At 40.2% G+C, this 14,459-nt stretch overlaps 1 protein-coding gene and 1 pseudogene across 9 annotated transcripts in view; one reads left to right on the forward strand and one right to left on the reverse strand.

Annotated features, from left to right (window-relative positions):
* The window catches only part of STIM1 (stromal interaction molecule 1), a gene marked incomplete at both ends in the record, with an annotated part of 161,357 nt that overhangs the window by 81,437 nt on the left and 65,461 nt on the right, over positions 1 to 14,459 (reverse strand). The window lies entirely within an intron of this gene.
* LOC311180213 (large ribosomal subunit protein eL8-like) overlaps positions 2,158 to 14,459 on the forward strand; it is a 59,011-nt pseudogene continuing 46,709 nt past the window's right edge. Inside the window, exon 1 of the transcript in view lies at positions 2,158 to 2,232. The product of the transcript in view is annotated as a large ribosomal subunit protein eL8-like (transcript). The remainder of the gene's footprint in view (positions 2,233 to 14,459) is intronic.

Below are 14,459 nucleotides of genomic sequence, written 5' to 3' on the forward strand. Positions count from 1 at the left end.
TAGTTTTTAAATGAATAGTAAATTACCAATTCCACAATTATGTATAGGATATCTACAGGCAGAAATGAGAAGAATTCTAAATAAAGAGAACAACAAAGGATGAGTTTTTTAAATTTTTTGGTCTCAAGCATGCTGTATACACATAAAATTAAAAGTCCCAAAACTGTTTTGATACCATATTAGAAATTAAAACAAATTCTAATATTAGCAAGGAATTCCTTTTCAGGCAATAAACCCCCTATGTGCTACTATAAATAACATGTTTTGTGAAAAATAATTGTTTTCTGAAAAAAATCATTAAGAAGGATGGAATTGTTTTACATTGAGGCAAATCTAATGTGTGATTTAATAGAAGACAGCTGTAGTCTTATAACTGTTTCCACATTCAATGTGCTGTTTTAATTGAAAATCAAAACACAGATATGCAGTTGGGAAAGGAAAGAATATTTTAATAACCTTTCAGATAACTGTGGATAATTCTTCTATGATAATTACACCAAAACTCAGTAAGCAGTAAGTTTATTAAAGGTTAGTTGCAATATAAAATCATCTGAAACCATATGGACAAATTTTGTGTACTCTATTATATTAAAATCCATTGATCTATCTTGCACTTTGAATAGATCTTTTTATCCACGCATGACTTTATAACATTATGCACTGGTCATTTGCAAACTACTGATTTGCTTAGTTAGGCAAACTTCCAATTTGACACATTTCACTTACACAATATCAAAATAATCACAATGATCAGTATTACCACTGAGCTCACAAAACAAATTAAATCTGGGGCCTCTCTGGTGGCACAAGGCGTTAAGTCTCAGTGCTATGAAGCTTTGATCAGCCACTGCAGCACAAGTTCAATCCCTGGCCAGGGAGCTACCCACATGGCGCAGCAAACTTCTCCTGTTTGGCCTGCTGCTCACCTCAGCAGTGTATTTCAGTCAATCCACCTGTTTTGCTCCCTGGTCTGTCTCTGGTGAATCCTCTCACCACTCCCCTACCCCTGCACCTCTGGCCTATACCCCAGGTCTTGTATGCATAAATAAAATAAATCTTTAAAAAAAAAATTAAAACTGGGGAAGCTGCCAAGATCACAGGGGCAGAAACAAGTTTTCCAAAATTCTAATTTTCAATTAAAAGCTAGAATTTTATCATTGGCAACAAATATTATTAGTTGTCTTCCTTAAAGAAGCAAATTCACTTCACTCATTTTAAAGAAAATATCTTGAAATGCCAAATACCTAAGTCTGAATAACTAGTTTGTCTGTCTATTGTTCTTTAAAATAGTGTACTCTGAAAAAAAAAAAAGAGAGAGAGACAGTTCACCTTGCAACTCTATTGTATGTGTTTTTCCTTGTGATCAACATCAAACTTCTACATGCAGAAGTGCTTTATGCATATTTCCTGTTTCATCACACAGAAACTAGAGATGTATCCATGGGAAAGACTGAATCAATTAACACAATTTTATTTTCTTTATTAAAAACATTTTTTTAAAAAACTGAGAGTACCTGGAGGAGAGGAATATAATAATTACTAGCACAGTCTTGTGCCACTGCTTTGATTCCCATTAAGTTGCTAGTAGTTTTACCTACTAATTTTTTTCCCATCATCAGTGCAAATGTACACACAGTGAAAAAAGCAAATAACATCTTAGCATTAGCAGTAAAATAACTTTGAAAAAATAACTGAAAAAATCTTAGTAACCCCCAACATTCTACAGAGCACACTTGGATAAATACTGACAAAAACAGAAAGTCCTCTCTCATATTCAAATTGCCTCTCTTTGATTGAGGCAGAGCTAGTCATTTACTATTCTATGCTTCAAAGTACTTTGACATAACTCTGCTCTATTAATTCTCATGCTCTGAGTTGTTTTCATGCCATACCCTGGAAAGGGCAAGGACAAAGTTTGACTCATTTTATTCCCCAGGGCCCAGTAAGGCACCAACAACATCCACCCTGTCAAGTATGAAATAAGTAAACGCTGAATGAATGAATGCGTAAATGGATGAAGAGCATTCTTGAATACTGTACATCCCACCAATTCCCATCACCAATATCCACCATCTATCTAATGTCTCTTTTTTCCCAGTCACTTTCATTTCTCATCGCTAAATAGTAATTCACCCCCCAAAGAACTTATCTGTGGGCATGCAAAGCAGAGTCACCACAGTGGAGCCTTACAATGGATTTTCTGACGTGAGACACAAGCTCAAAGGGGAAGAAGTGAGAAAAGCAGCAGACAAGATAATCTGGAAATTGCTAAATTCTACCAGGCAGGGTAAGAATAATTTCTCCTGTGTACTCCCCAACCCCAAGTCAGGACTGGCAAGCCTTGCAGTGACTTAACAGGCTCAAAGCTACTCTCCTCCCCCTTACCTTTAGAAGGGGCTCAAATGACTATAAGACTGAGAGCACAAGCTGGAGCAGACTTTCATATTCAACCAGGGACCATGAGTTTCGAGAGAGAAAATGGCATGGAAGCTAGAATGAGGTTGGGGGGAGGGGAGGGAAAAGGACCCCCTAGACAAAAACTGTAAAGGCTGAGAAGGGGAATTGGTTTGCAACCTGTAACTAGCAAGACATCCCCCGCCCCAAGTCCACAGTTTACCTTAAGGTTCACTATGGGTGTTGCATGGGCTATTTTTTGATGCATTATCTCCCAGGGGGAAAGTGAGCAAGGTCAGAAATCTTTTTGTCAGTTCTGCTCGGGCAACTCAAACCAGTGCCAGTTTTGTCCAAAAAGAAAGCTCTTCTGAATACCTGCCTCCTGCAGAGAAGAGTTGAGCCTCTTCTTTTATATGAGGATATGATATGAGGATACGATGTTTTCACGGGGGCAAGAATATCCCTCAGATAAGTTGGATTTTACTCAGTCTAGGAATCTGACTTGTCTTTCCTCTGTCACTAGGTCTACTATGTGCTGTTTCCCAGTTGTTCTTCAATAAACATTTATTGAATGAACAAATGAATGCCCACTTGTTGCATCGAGGAACAAATTCGAACACAGATGAATAATAACACAATACTGTCCTTGCCCACAAAAAGTACTAGGATGAGCACAGTACATGAATTACAAAGACACAAAGTAGAATATGAACATGGTAAGGGGCAAGAGACCAGAGCAGCAAGAGATACAGCAGTCTGCACAACAGGCAGAAGACAGTGGGAGCAGAAAGGAAAGGCAACCCAAGCACAGTAAGCCCAAAAGCAAGGAGCAGAACACCTCACACAGTCTGATTTATTAAAAGACCCCGAATCAAAGAATTCTTTTTTATTAGTCTTGCAAAGCTCCTGGGATAGAATGGGGTAATGGATCCTGGGATCCCTCATTGGACATCAGATAAGGGCAATTGAGTCCCTGATACACTCTGCTGGGAGAAGCAAAAAGAGCAAAGGAGTAAGCTTCTGTTTAAGCATTGGAAACCTAATCGTCTGCTAGAAGAGATGAACCTTCTCTCCTCAGGGGGGCACTAAGTTATTCCTCTTGTGTCCCATTTCTTCCTTCATCTTCTCAGTGCTTTTTTTCCTTCAAACTTTGATCTCACAAGAAGCCTTCTTCCAGAAGAAGATGGTTAATCCCTAAAGTTAATCCCCACCAAGTTGCCCATGACTGCAATAACTCGAGCTTCTTGTGTAGGGCCTTCTAGCTATTGTGACCCCTGTGACTATCCTGGGTCTCCTGCAGGACTTCAGATTCCTTGCTTAATAGCCTAACTGACTACCCCTTCACTTCTATAACCTTCCTGACTGAATTGAAAGTGTGTGCTCTCCAGCAAAGCATTTACCTGCTGCCATTCAACATTCATTTATGAGCATTAAATTAGCTTAGCTGAACAATCCAAAGGCACTGGAGACAGAAAGAGAAGACACATTTCTCTGCCTCTAGGTCCCCTCTACTCCTACAACTCAATTATTGAAATTTATACTGAATTACGGAAGTGATAGATGGGGATCTTTGGATTTCAACTTTCCTTTACTCTGGCTATTCCTAAGATTTAATTTTCTTATCTGAAAAATCAGTTAAGTCCTGTGAAAAGCAGGAAAGCTCTATAAAAATATTAGTTGTTCATTTGTCAACTTTCTATTCTTTGCTTTACCTATGAGTCATATCTTCCCAACTATAGAAAGAGAAGTCTGATTTTTCTGGTGGTTCCGTGTGTCTGGCCCAGTGCTGGGCAATACAATACCTAGCCTAGGGACAACTGAAAGCGGCTTAGAGTTTAGAGTTTGGTTTCTCAGTTTTGGGATCCCACACACCACAGGCCTTTACATTCTAAAGGTGTCTGTGCCAAGAAGTGTGACAGCCACTGAGAAATTAAATTAGCACACGCTTATTCAAAAGCTACCCTAAATTCTCTGACCTGGCGCCTGACCCAAACATTCCTGTGTCCTGGCCAGCATTTGTCAGGGTCTGTGATGGCCAAAAAAATAATTACAGACAACTCAAAGCAGCTTTCTGCTGGGAAAAGTTTTCTAAAAGTGCTGGGGTAGACATCCAAGGACTTGCTCAGAAAGGGACTTTGCACAGTGCCTAGAGGAGATTTCACCATTAGTGAAACCTCTAGGATTATACTCTTCTGGGTTCAGAAGTGGGGCTGGCTCCCAACAATCAGTCCTGATCACAGCAACCCTAGGATCACAGTGATAAATGCCTTCAAGATATAAACACTGAGGAGCCAGGCACACCACTGTGTGAGGTAAAAACAATGTGGATTCCAGTTTCCATAGCAACAAGAGGTCAGCCTCAAGCCTCCTAGGCCCATTGCTGGATATTTTACCAGAAAATACATTCTTGGGCTCCAAAAGAGACAGAAGTAGAAGCGGTTTATCATCATCTTTTGGCCCCACAGAAGCCTCCCCTCAAACATAGAAAAGATAACAGTCCCCCCTTCTTTTCTTGTGATAAGATAACCGGAAACATCTACTGAAAACCTTGCAGTCAGGATCATCTTTCTAAGAACTAGATTCTGACTCCGACTGCTTAAGCTTAGCCCTTCCTCACCTCACGGAGTTCTCGGCTACAGTGACAGAGCATCTCCTTTGAACAGGGATTAACTATTCAGAATGAGGTGCACCTGCCCCTCCTTACAACCCCAGCTCCTCAACCTTTCTCCCTCATCTGCACAAAAGCCCAATGTGATTTCTGAAGAAAGGCATCTATGGTAAAGCATATTCCAGTTCATAGAGAACTGAACTCAGTTCTCCATGGATCTTGCCTGGGTTACTACAAATTTCCTCACTGATCTCTCTCTCTCGCTCTCCTTTCTCTCAAACTTAACCATCTACCAAATCTGACTAGAACACTCTACAGAATAAAATCCTTCACAAGTTCACTCAAAAACCTGTAAGCAAATGTTCACAGAAGTTTTGTATGTAAGAGCCAAAAACTGGAAGCAATCCATATGTCCAGCCAAAGTGAACAGGTACCCTCTGGTGCTTACAAACAATGAATATAATACTACACAGCAACAAAAGAAGCGTTGTAACACACACAACTAGTCGGGTGAATTTCCAAGGAATTATGCTGAGCAATAAAAGCCAATCCATACTCTGTGATTTCACTCGTATAACATTTTTGAAAGTACCAAATATTAGAAGTAGAGGACAGAGAGTGTTGAGGACAGGGAAGGGGGTGCTCCCTCCAGAAGGATATGGATAAAAAAGGGCAAAATGAGAGATCCACAGTGTTTTAAAACAGAATACACACACACACACAAGTGCATGCACGCACACACAAAAGTAAAAGTAAAAGTAGGGAAATCTGAACAAGATCAGTGGATTGTGTCGATGTCAATATATTGGATATGATATTATACTATAATATTTCAAAATGGCAGTGCCAGGAAAAGTGTACAATGCTTCCTAGTGATATCTCATATTATTTCTTAAAATGATGTAAATTCACAATTATCTCAATAAAAATTTTAATTAAAAAAATTCCTCTGTGGGGGCCTCTCTGGTGGCGCAAGGGGTTAGGAAGCAACCTAAGAAGTTGTCCGCAGCCTCTGCAGCATGAGTTCAATCTCGGCTGGCCAGGGAGCAACCCATATGACTCAGCAGACCTCTCCTGTCTCGCCTGCTGCTCCCCTCAGCAGTGTACTTCAGTAGATCCACCTGTTCTGTTCCCTATTCTGTCTCTGGTGAATTCTCTCACCCTCCTGCGCATCTGGCCTGTACCCTGGTTCTTATACAAATAAATAAATCTTTTAAAATAATAATAATAATAGTTGTACTTTTAGTACCCACTGACTGAAAAGTGATTGAAGAGATGATATGAATTTATGAGACACCCTCCAGGATCCCATTCAGGGCTTTAAATCCCCAATTTTGGGAACCACTGGCTTATATAATGAATGTAGCATAGCAAAGCACACAAGGCTTTTCAAGAGGGGATCCCTCTAGCCTTATCCTATGCCATTCGCTCACATATACACCCTACACTTCCACCACACTAAACTACTTTCAGTTCCATAAACATGCAAGGCTCACTTTGTAGTTTTGTACATGATGTTCCCTCAGCCCGCGATATCCTTGCCCCATTCTACACCTGACTAATTCCTACTCAAGTTTCAAGATTCTACTCAGGCTTTTTCTAATTCCTGCAGTAAGTCTTTTCTATACTGACTCGGAGTGCTAGGTAAGGAGGCCCTCTTCTGTGCTGTCCGGGTCCCTGAGTGTCTCTCTCTATCACAACTTAGACCAATGACCTAACTTCCCTATGCTTCCACTTCATTATCTATAAACTAAGGAGGAAATAGTACCTACCTCAGAGTTGTGAGGAGATGAGTTAATTCACATAAACTACTTTAAATAGCGCATGACACACAGTAAGCATGCAATTACCACCAAGCTGTTTTTGTTGCAATTGTATAACCACCACTCTGAAAGATCCAAGTGTGAATCAGTATTTGCAGCTTTCTCTCATCTGACACATAGTAGGTGCCTGATAAATATTGGGGGAAAGAATTAAGGCACATAAGGTTGGGGTCGGGATAGAATCTAAATCAATAATTGAACTAGAAATCTAAGAGGTTGGGAATTACTTCTGAGAGCAAGAGGTAAGCGCAGGTTGGAGCCAGGAATAGACAGCCATCTCTGGAAGATAAGCACAAACAGACATTATAGAGTACTGAGCACTTAGGTGAATAAACAGAACAGAGAGCCGCCTAATTATACATGTCTTCTAAACTGGCTTAAGCCACACTCAATTACCTCATAGGTCTTCTTTGATTTGTCATTAAACTTGCTAGTATTGACACCCCACAAAAAAAAAATTGATCCTTCTTCATCTGTAAGATGTGACATCATGATACAGTTTTCCAATATTTAAAATTATGCAAGCAAACTAACATATTGATTAAAGAACAACTAGTTTTACTTAAATGTTATATTTTCCTCTTGCCTTAAATTTTTCCTTCTTTTAAAATTTTAAAAAGAAAAAGGGTAAGTTCATTGGATAGCAACTGCCAAAAAGAATACAGAAGGAGGAGATGTATGTGAAACCAACCTGTACAAACCATCGTAAGTTGGCAAAGGGATTTACTCCCTGGAATTACTCTCCCTCCAGGTCCTCATGTTTAAGACTTGGTAGCCCTTCAAGGTCCAGGGAAAGTCCAATTTCCACAGGAAACCTTTAACCACTCCAGGCTCTATGAGTCTCCCCCTCTGAGCCCAGAGAACTGGCCCCAGCCCAGTCCAAGACCACTAAATAAGGTTTCTTCTAATCATAATTGAATTCTGCCCCCAGCTGGGCTGGTGGCAGCTCTGGAGTGGGGACTTGAATATCTTCCTATTAGCTTCACAAGAACATAATTAAATTCACTGTAACTATCGAAGGGAGAATGGGAGAGTGAACATGTCAGGAACTATGTTGCGACTCCTACACATGCCTTTTACAACTTTGTGAAGTAGTACTTTTATAATTCCCACTAGAAGATGAAAATACTGAGGCCCAGATAAACTAAATGACTTGCTCAAGTCACATAAATAGTAAAAGTAGGGCTGGAACTAGGATTCTGTCTGTCTCCAGAGCCTTGATAAGAATAAATACATACTGGTGTTTACCTGGTTACCAACTATACAATTGGTTGAGCAATTTGGTCACACCAGCTCCCCACCTCAATTCCTCTCTGCTGCCAAGCTGAGTCTAAGATAGTTACTTGACTTCCTTTCTTCAGCTCTTATTTTGTCTCATACAGGAAACACAAAGGTAGCTTCCCTGATTCCCTTCCAGGGTAGAATGGAAGAAACAGAAGGCCCTTTAGGGGGGATAAAATGAAGGCCAATATTCATATCCTATAATATCAGAGCCAGAAAGACTCACTAGTTAAAACTCTCAGTCTTACAAATGAGGACACTCAACCCCAAAAGGGGAGGCTACTTGCTTAAGGTCACACAGCTAAATGGAGCTCCCAGCTCCCAAATCGGTGGTTCATTTTAGTCCACCCTATACCAGGCTATGGAGAGAGAACCGGAGTATGAATTGTCAGGCCTGTCACTAAGTGAAAAACCCAAACGTTGTAAACACAGGAAATGGGTTGGGATAAGGTTCAGAGGGAGCAGCAACCTTTGCCAAGTTAGAAGTGTTCAAGGGTTTCCTGTCCACAGCTGTTAACTGTCACAGAAATGCTCCAGAACTCAATACAAGGTGTAGGGGGGAGGGAGGAAGAAGAAAATATTCAGGACTAGAAGTGACTGTATAAATTATTCAGGCCAACCTACTTTATTTTACAGATGAGGAAGCTAAGCCCGTCCCCCACCCTCCCAAAAAGAAACAATTTGTCCACACTCATATCTCAGAATTCAAGGACCTTTACAAACTTGGTTCAAATCCTTCATTTTAATAATGAGAGGGCTGAGACCCAGAGAGAGAAAGAAACTTGTCTAAGGTCACACAACACAATTAGACAGTAGCAAAGCCCGCCCTGGAACCCAGGTCTTCCTCACAGGCCAGTGTGCCTCCCACGGGTCAGATGGGCCAAATGAAGTGATTCACCTGAGATGATATGGCTGGCATTTTGGCCTTTGGAAAAGTACAACAGGTCAGGAAACTGAAAATAAGCAGGATATGCTAACAGCTAGTGAAGGATGCCAGAGATCAAACAGTGCAAGCTTAAAGGCATAAAACCAAGGGTCTCTGGCTGCTTAAGCCATTTGGAAAACTAAGAGGCAGAAAAATACTCTGACTATTCTAGGAACCTAGAACAGAAAGGACAAGCAGATAGAAAAGGCCAGAACTTCAAAGGCAAATCCCAAGGTGCTTCTGTCCTAGGACCAAACATCCAGAAAACATGACCTCAGAAGCAACTATGGGTTCAGCAGGCACTATGGGGCTACTATAATAATTAGCAGGTTACTGGGTCCCATATGCCATACACTGGCAGGTGTGGAGATGGAGGCTAACTACATTTACACAATGCCCAACATTTTACATCTATTTAATTCTCACGTCAGTTCGGCAAGATAAGGATTATGATTCACACTTAATAACATGGACATTGGGCTGGTAATAAAGTTACTGCTGTATATGGTGGATCCAGTAGTCTAACCTAAATTCTCATTCAAGAAATTCTTAGCAAGTGCCTGCTGTTCCAACCCTGTGCTAAGGATTAGGGATACAATGAGGAAACAGACACGGTGGTCCCAAGTCCCTCTAGGAATTCCACTCAGGGAAGAGACAGTTAAGTAATATAATTATTATAATACATTACACTTTTGAATGCTTACTATAGGCCAAACATTATTCCAAGTCCTCCATATTTATTGACTCATTTAATTCTCACAGTAACTCAGTAGGTCAATTACTATCATTCTGCTCATTTTATAGATAGGAAACTAAGACACAGGGAGATTCAGTAACTTGCTTGAGAGCACACAGCCAATAAGCTGTAAAAATAAAGAGTCAGACCCAGGCAGCTTGACTCCATAGCCTATACTCTTAATAACTACCTCCTAATGGATAATGGTAAAACAGCCTGGTGAGTGCTCCAACAGAGGGAAGTCAGACAATAGAGGCCCTTGCTGGGACGATTGGTCTTAGAGGGTCACCCACATTCTATAAAGAGTGATTATCTAGAGACTAGAAAGGAGAAAAGGGTCAGAGGGACCTCAGCATCTAGGCCTGGGCTCCAAAAGTTTAATCCTCCAGAGAAAGGAAGACCCTGATGAGAAAGGATGGGATGGTGACCGGAGTCACCCAACTCTTCTTCCCTCTGATGAGCATACCACCACTGCTCTTCTGCAGAACTTTTTTTTTTAACTTTATGACTTTATTTTTTATATACATTTTTACATCATTTTTCATTTTTGCACAATGTATGCATTTTCATCTTGGTTATAGTCCCCATACAATTCCCACCCCTCCTTGTTTTGACCTTACTCCCTCCTCCCCTCCCCGTAGTGAGTCTCTGGTTTATAGTTGCTTGTTGATTTTGATTTTTACTTTATTATAATTAGGCTTTTTCTAATCCAATATCTCACCGAGTCTGACTGCAGTTAAGGGAGTCAAGTAGGGCAGAGATTCCTTATCCCACTGGACAGTGGAGGAAAATGAGACTAAATGAGCAGCAGTGGTTTGTTCTGGTGGGAAGTGATTTAGTGGCAGGAGAAAGTCAAGTCTCTTGACTTCTGTTCCTTCTAATAGACTGCTTTGACACCAGATCACAAAAAGGAAAATCCAAAATATGGTATTAAGGAGAGTTAAACATTCTAGATTTCTCTGACCATTATCTTTTTTATCTTACAATCAGTTTTATCCCCACTCTTACCTTCACTTCCTACCACACACACACACACACACAAACACACACACACACAGAGTTCTTAAACCTTGCTTACATAGACCCATCCTCCCTCCTTAGATGTCTCAAAGTCAGTGATCCAGTCAGAGGGTTAATCAACCACAAAGTCTTGGCTGCCATTAGACACCATATCCTAAGGGCAACATTCCCCTCCACCAGCTCATCCTCTGCATACAGCTCTTTAAATGGCAATTAAGGAAAAGACAGGGATACTGGAAAAGGAAAGGCTGGGGGGAACACCCTATCAGGGGAGAATGTTTTATATTGATCTTAAGTCGTCACAGAAGTCTGAGACTCACCCACCAAATCAATTCAGGTAGAATCTGGAGCACTAACTAAAAAGAAAAGTACTGAAAATCCACCATCCACTCATTCATTCATTCTTCATTACCAATGTTTACTCTGTATACAACTTGTTAGTACTGAAGCCACACAATTTTAAAAACAGCATCAAAAATAAAACTTCAAAAAGCTTACCTCTCAGTTTGCATTTCAGTGTTATAAAGCCTTTTGTTTTGTTTTTGGATAAAGTCACTTTTTTAATTGTTTACATGCTTCTATCACTTATATGAACTTTTTGTGTATAAGCGGTCATTTGTTTTCTTCAAGTCTTAATATTACATGGGAGATAAGGAAGAGTGAGCGAAAAATTGTGTTTGTGCTTTGTTCTTTGGTAAATTTCCCTCTCTACCCCAGATTTTTTTTTTTGAATCCTTGATTGGCCTGGGACTATTCTGGAAAAAAATATGTTTAGCAGAAAATAATCATTTTTTTTAATTAAAGAATAATGAATGGCTTTACCAGAAAAAAAATTTTTAAAGACTTTTTTTTAATTGTTTATATATACAAGTACTGGGGTGTAGGCCAGAGGTGCAGGTGGTGAAAGGATTCACTAGAGACAGAGTGGGGAACAGAATAGGTGGATCCACTGAAACACACTGCTGAGGGGAGCAGCCAAGACAGGAGAGGTCTGCTGTGCCATGTGGGTCAGCTCCCTATGGGGGTTTGAACTCATGCTGCAACAGCTGGCAATAGCTTGATAGCGCTAAGACTTTAACCCCTGCACCACCAGGGGGGCTTAGGAAAAAAATTTTAAACACTTTTTAAACTTTAAGTTTTTTAAACTTCTAGTGTAGAAGATCGATAAAGGTAATCAGGATATAAGGAAGGGACACACGAAGTTCCGTGGAAACAAGATGGTTAAATTTCCCTTGAGGATAGGGAAAGGCTTCCCAGAGATGATGCAATTGGTTTGGCCTTAGGGACCATGGAGATCATCTGGCTGCTAAGATGCTGAGCCTGTATAGACAGGGCTGGAGAGATCTCTTATGGCAGAAAAGTTGCCTTGGGATAAAAAAAATATATATGCTATATTCCTAGTTGCTTCGAAATGATATTATTCCTCTGGGGCATCTGCTCCAGTTAAATCTATCAAACTTTGTAATGTATTTACTTCTACCCTGTACTCAAATTGACCCAAAGTTCTGAGCATAAGTTCTCCTTACAAGAGACTATCTTGCTCTCACACACTTCTGTTTCCTGCCCTGAAAACTGTCTCCCATAGCAGCCAGTCACCTTATCTAATAAAGAGCGCTGCCAGAGGATACCACCATTAATGGTCTTAAGACTCACAGCTTAAAGTCAGCCAAAATAAGAACTGGTCCAATTCAAATGCAACCATAGTGCTTTAAACTTGAGTTGGTCAAAGATGAAGACAAAAAGCACATTAAGGTTGCACAAACATACAAGAAAGCAAATGGCCCACAACAAAGTACAGCCTATTCAGTGGAAGACCCAAATCCAATATTCCCCATCACCCTACCTGCCCATCAGCGAATCCACATTCCAGCTAGGCCCAGCCTAGACACAGAGCACAATCAGCACTGGAAAAAGACCAGGGAAACAGGTCTGCAGGCCCTTTCCTGAAGTACTATCCAAATGGAAGAGTAGTTGCCAACCCCACAGAATGCCAACTCAGTCTGATTCCTGTGGGCCTTGGAAAACTACAAAGCACCTCAGACCACTCTTCTCAGGAAACAGGACCTACTTAAGCAGCCAACATAATGAGATTGCCACAAGCAGACTACATATACGGCCATTTAAGGAGTGGGGCTGTGCAACTCACTGAAATAAAGAAACTGGGTGGAAGGTTGACCACTAACCTGATGATACCCCAACCCATTTTCACCACTTGCATGGTGCTAAAGCACACACTCTTTCTATTATAACTTCTAACCCTATAACTTATTCCTCTTGTAAAATTTTACATATATACTACTTGCTTTGCATTTTATTAAGAACTGTCTCAAATTATTTTCTTGTTTATATATGTGCCTTATCTCTCCAACTGGATCTGAGCCTCTCACCCCAAGGACTCCCTTATAGCACATAGCCAGGCTAGGCACACAGTGCCTACAGAGTTTTACCACACCAAAATAATGTCTGGATTCAACTAGAAGAGAAAATTGTTGTGTTTGGGTAAAGCTGCTAATAACTGTGACTTAACCTTTCTTAATTAATTTCTTCTAGAGCTCAGGAAAAAATTCTCTTAACCAAGAAAATCACATAGTGAAGTCTATGAGTCACTCTTGTCAGCAATGAAATGAAGATCCCAGAAAACAAGTAATAAAAAAAGAACTACTGTGGGTGGGGTGTTTTTTCCCTTCCCACTTTGTAGGGAACACAACTGGGATAATGCTCTCCAACGAATCCACACAGCTTCAGCTATAGAATGAGGGAACCCCAGGGGAAGGCCAACAAAAATCAACCGGCCCTAAAGAGGCACATAGAAAGCTCCAAGGGGCCTCATAATAATATGGTAGCACAAATACTGAGAATCTGAGCTCCAGTTCTAGTTGATTCATTTATACAACAAATATTTATTGAGAGCACTGAGGGTAACAATCTAGTGTGTAAACCAGACAGGTAAGTTACTTCTCTGGACCTCTAAAAAGAGTTCAATCAAAACTTTCTAGTCCATGTCACAAGGTATTAAGAGGGTCAAATGAAAAAAAGACAGATCAACATAATGGATATAGTATAAAGCTGTAATTTTTTTTTAATTTTGGTAAGGCATTCATAAGAAGCTGTAGTTTATATCTGTATTTTTCTGGCCTAAAGGGAGAGCAGTTGTTGGTAGAAATGCAGAACTGGGGTTAATAGTAATATCAACTGTCTCAGTCACCCACTTTACCAATATCCTTTTGGACCTCTAAGATTTCTAGAAATCACAGCAAAAAATCAGTTCTAGAATTTTGAGATTGGGAAGGCCTGGAAGAATCCTAGAATCTCAGAGTCAGAAGGCACTTTAGAAGTCAGTTCATCCTAATTCACACCCATCTCTCATCTTTCTTCCAGCACATTCTCAGATAAGTGTGATGCACTATGTGTATATCTTCTGAGAGCCCCAGAGATCAAGTGACATTTTTTATGCCAAATTATCTAGATTCAAAAACTATATTTGTTTTCTTTAGCTAACCCTGAGTCTTTAGGAAATTCTTGTCTGAACATGCTATGTACAGTTTAGGTAGATATAATACAGAAAATGTTTAGACACAGACATAAAAGAAGAACAGTACCTTGCTAAGTTAATAAGCCAGTGGTGGAAACAATTAGTAAGAGTCCCTCCATGGAGAAAAGGATTTCAAGACT

Source organism: Talpa europaea, assembly GCF_964194135.1.
Source record: "Talpa europaea genome assembly, chromosome: 1".
In the NCBI taxonomy this organism is placed as follows: domain Eukaryota; kingdom Metazoa; phylum Chordata; class Mammalia; order Eulipotyphla; family Talpidae; genus Talpa; species Talpa europaea.